The sequence below is a fragment of the Halichoerus grypus genome, chromosome 2 (genome assembly GCF_964656455.1).
Source record: "Halichoerus grypus chromosome 2, mHalGry1.hap1.1, whole genome shotgun sequence".
Lineage (NCBI taxonomy): Eukaryota > Metazoa > Chordata > Mammalia > Carnivora > Phocidae > Halichoerus > Halichoerus grypus.
In genome coordinates this window covers 135681922-135686628 of record NC_135713.1, presented here as the reverse complement: position 1 = coordinate 135686628, position 4707 = coordinate 135681922, and the positions used below count along the sequence as shown (strand labels likewise).

Genomic DNA, 4707 nt, shown 5'->3' with positions numbered 1-4707 from the left:
TCTGCCTTCGGCTCAGGTCGTGATCCCAGGGTCCTGGGATCGAGCCCCGCGTCGGGCTCCCTGCTCGGCGGGAAGCCTGCTTCTCCCTCTCCCACTCCCCCTGTTTGTGTTCCCTCTCTTGCTGTGTCTCTCTCTGCCAAATAAATAAATAAAATCTTAAAAAAAAAAAAAGTTTCAAATCCCTACTTACACACAGCATTTTAATGACAATCCTGACCAAAAGTGAGTCCCTAGAATGAGAAAAAATGATTAAATCTTCATTGCTACACTTAATAAAATAATCTATTTCACATATGACTTGATGATTTACTCCATATAGCAATATATCTATATATATAGTGTTGTCTCTAAAATATCACCATCAATTTATTGAGTGTAACATGAATAATATATTTTTTATTTTTATGTGGATTTATTTTCTTTTTTCATTAAAGTTTTTATTTTGAGATACTTGTAGATTCACCTATAGTTCTAAGAAAGAATACAGAGATACCACATTATCCTTTACCCAGTTTCCACCAATGGTAATATCTTGCTGAGCTGTAATATGATATCACAGCCAAGATACTGACATTGAGGCAGTCAAGATAGGGAACATTTCCATGACCATGAGAATCTCTCATATTGCTCTTTTATAGACAGCACATATCTGGATTATGTCTTATAGGCCATCCTGCCAATTCCTGTCTTTGTGTTTTCAGATCATTTCCTGATAATTATTGAAATATTAAGGATTAAGTCTACCACTTCTTTTGTTTTCTATTCTGTTTCTCATGTTTTGTTTTTTTTCTGCCTTCCCTTGGGTTACTTGAACATTTTTTTAGAATTCCATCTTGATTTATCTACAGGACTTTTGAGGTTATTTAGTTGTGAAGTTTATTAATGGTTGCTGTAGGTATTATATACACAAAACTTGTCACTGTCTATTGGTGGTGTAATCTTACCAGTTCAGATGAAGTAGGAAAATCTTGCTTCCTTTTATGTCCTTTGGCATCCCCTCATTCCTAATATATTATCTTGAATATATACATTTAGAACCACATTATATAGTATTATTTTTGTTTGATTAAGCTTAATTTGGAAAACTCAAGACAAGAAAGAAAGCCTATTACATGTATCCATATTTTGCTGCCCATGTTCTCTCTTCCTTCCTGATGCTCTAAGTTTCCTTCTTTTATTGTTCTCTTTCTTTTTACAAAACTTTAATTATTCCTTTAGGGTAGATCTGTTGGCAATAAAGTCTCAATTTTCCTTCATCTGAGAATGTCCTGATTCTACCTCATACCCTGAAAATATTTTCACTGGGTACAGTATTTTGGATTGACCACTTTGTTGTTGTTGTTTTTTTTAATAAAGTTTTATTTCCCAAAATATACAGTTGTGGGATCTTGTTCATGCATCTTCACCAGCAGCTGGGGCATCTCCACCCTTGGTGTTTCTGGTGTAAATTACTTGAGCTCTGTGCTTTGAAACCAGTTTAATAAGTCCTTTACTAAGGAGCTCCTGAAGGGCTGCCCTGGCCAGGGAACCTCGAATCTTCAGTCTCTCAGAGACAACAGCTGGAGTAATAAGCTTAGAGTTGGGAACTTCCTTACAGAGTTTGTCATATGTCGCTTTGTCAAACAAGACCAGATTATTGAGCTTGTCCCGAACTTTGCCTTTGGACCACTTCTTCTTTTTGGCCTTGCCCCCAGGTTTGTTCACTGGGTGTTTGTCTTTCTTGGACGACTCTCCGGCATCTTTCTGCTTCTTGTCATCCTTGGGCGGCATAGCGAAGCTGGGAGAGCAGCGTCCACCCCTGCAGCCTCGCTAAGATGTCAGACAAAAAGGAAGCAGTGCTCCCTGACCGGCCCAGAAACCTCCACCCGCAGCGAGCGCTTCCGGGGCAAGGGGCGGAGCCCGCAGAGGAAGGTCAGAGGCCCGGCCCCCTCGTCCAGCGGGGAGCGGGCCGCAGCGAGGGGGTAGTCGTTACGGAGCCGTGCACCCCGAACCCTGCCCGCGACTTATTGGGCTTTGCCGCTAGTTGTGAGGCAGCCACACGTTGTATTCCCCAGCCCTGGAAGCCAGTAAAGAGACAGAAAACAATCTGCCAGGCCCCGCAACGACCGCCGGCAACCCTGCTAGGCGTGGTGCTTCACGACAATGTTATGCCACCTCTTTCTGGGGTCCCATGGCTTCTTATGAGAAAACTTGTTTCATTCTAATTGTTTTTCCTGGTAGGTGAGATTCTGCTTCCCCTGGCTGTTTCAAGATGTTTGTCTTCAGTTTCAGAAGTTTAATTATGTGTGTCTTGCCATGTATTTCTTTGGGATTGTCTTGCCTGGGCTTTGCTTCATGTATTAAACCTGTAGGGTTGTAACTTTTGACCAATTTGGGAAGTTTCAGTGATAATTTCTTTATACATTTTTCTAATCTTGCCTTCTTCCCCTCCCTTTCCAGAACTCTGATGAGATGAATGTTGGAAATTTCGGTACCACTCCATAAACTCCCTGAGGCTCTACTCATTTTCCCCCCAGCTTACTCTGTTTTATTCAGATTTTTTTTTTTTTTTTAAGATTTTATTTATTTGACAGAAAGACAGCCAGAGAGGGCACACAAGCAGGGGGAGTGGGAGAGGGAGAAGCAGACTCCCCGCGGAGCAGGGAGCCCGATGCGGGGCTCGATCCCAGGACCCTGGGACCATGACCTGAGCCGAAGGCAGACGCTTAGCGACTGAACCACCCAGGTGCCCCTGTTTTATTCAGATTTAGTAATTTCTATTGTTCTGTCTTCAAGTTCACTGACACTTTTCTTTGTCCTTACCAGTCTACTATTCTTCCCTTCTGTTGAGCTTTTTTAGTGACCATATTTTTTAGTTGTAACATTTTCCTTTGAGTCTAGTTATATCTTGTATTTATTTGCTAGCACTTTATTTCTTTGGAGAGACCTTATATGCTTACACCTGTTTCAAGGTGTTCATCATTGCTTGTGGAAGCAGGGTTTTTTTGATGGTTGCTTTATCTAATTCTTTGTCTAACAATTCTAAGATCTCTGTCCCTTCAATATTGTCATTTGTTGTTCATTTTTTTCAGTTTGAGGTCTTTCTGTGTCTTGGCATAACAAGTTGTTTTCTGTTGCATTTGGATATTTTCAGTATCATATTACACAGCTCTGGATCTTATTTAAATTTTCTCTTTCAGTTGTCTTCCTATGATGCCAGTCTGACAGGGGAAATGGAGACACTGCCTCATTACTGCCAAGTAAGGGTAGAAATCCAGTTTCCGCACTCAATCTCCTTTGATCCTTGGTGGGGAGAGCTCCCAGTTACTATTGGGTGAGTCCAGGAGTGTCAGTTACTCAGTAGGGCTCCACTCATGCCTCTCTAATTGAGAGGCATCAAAATGTGTCATTATTGCTCCCCACTTGGCTTCCACTGACATCATGGGGAAAGTGTGGTAGCCTTGTTCACCTTGGGAGAAGGTAAAAGTCCTGACTCTCCTCCTGTACAACACTATGGCAAGAGGTAGGGTGCCTCATCACCACTGGGGAGAGGGTACAAGTACAATCGTTCTTTGTGGTCTCCAGTGACTCCTGAAGTAAAAGGGGGCATCGCTATTCCATCACCAGGGATAAAAGTCCACCTCCCTATTCCACCTTCTCTGATGTCACTCCAGTGGGAGTTTGGGTGCCTTGTAGCCATGCAAGTGTGGAAGTTGACACTGTCTGTTCAGTATTTGGTAGGGATACCTGTGGTTTTCTGTGCTGTTCTTTGGAACAGAGCTATTATGGTTTAGAAGTTTTGTGTATTGTCACCTTTCTCCTTTCCTGGTTCTCTGCTAGAAAGAAGCAGTCTTTTATTCTGGCTTTTTATTTGTCTGTACCAGTTGAGGTTTTGAGATTGATGGTTTCTTCAGCTCTAAGCCTGGGTGTGTATGAGGCAAATAGAAAAGCCAGTGAACTCACCTCAGTGTCATTCCTTGGAATTTGAAGTTTCTAGACAATCTGCCACTTCGTCAACCTTTCAGAGCCTGCTTGTATTTGAGAAATACAGCAAAGTACATCTACTCCATCTTCCTAGAAGCAGAAGAAGCCTGTGACCATTTAAAGGTTTATAGTCAAAAGTGGAAAGAGGTGAGCTAGTGACTAGAGTATGGATCCACTGATAAGCTTTGGGTTGATTTACTGTGTCAATCGTAAAGACGAAAAGAAGAACAATCTTGAAAATTTTTTGCACGGATAAAAGATGTTTATTTCCTTTTCTGAATTGTAACAGCTCTCTTTCTATATCAGGATATGTGCTTTGGAGACTCGCTTGACACTTAATCATAAACCAATAGTGAAAAGAACTAAGGCAGTTTCTTATAAGAAATAAAGATCTTAATATCAAGGGGAAAGAGGAGGCCTTTTGGAGGAATAAAACAGAAGTGAAGTAAGAGGTCTTTTGGATATATTCTTGCTTTATACCCTATACCAGATCAAGTTGAAGGAAAAACCCCAAACAGAGAATAGTGCCTTAATTCTTTTTCAGGGCTATAATGGAGACCACCTTATAGAAAGTCTCACACCAACAGCAGTAGCCACTGTGAAGTACATACAGAAAAAGCTAGAAGTGTCTCCATTGTGCTTCATTAAAAGTTCAGAAGGTTCTCTTCCTCCCAGTTGGAAGGGTACATGAAAGTTAATAGCCAGTGAGCTTGGAATGGGGCAGCAGTAGCAAGGGGTAAGCGA

General features: G+C 41.5%; 1 pseudogene; it reads right to left on the bottom strand.

Annotated features, from left to right (window-relative positions):
• Window positions 1-1356: 1356 nt before the first annotated feature.
• Window positions 1357-1842, bottom strand: LOC118543680 (small ribosomal subunit protein eS25 pseudogene; annotated as a pseudogene).
• Between the last annotated feature and the right edge of the window lie 2865 nt (window positions 1843-4707).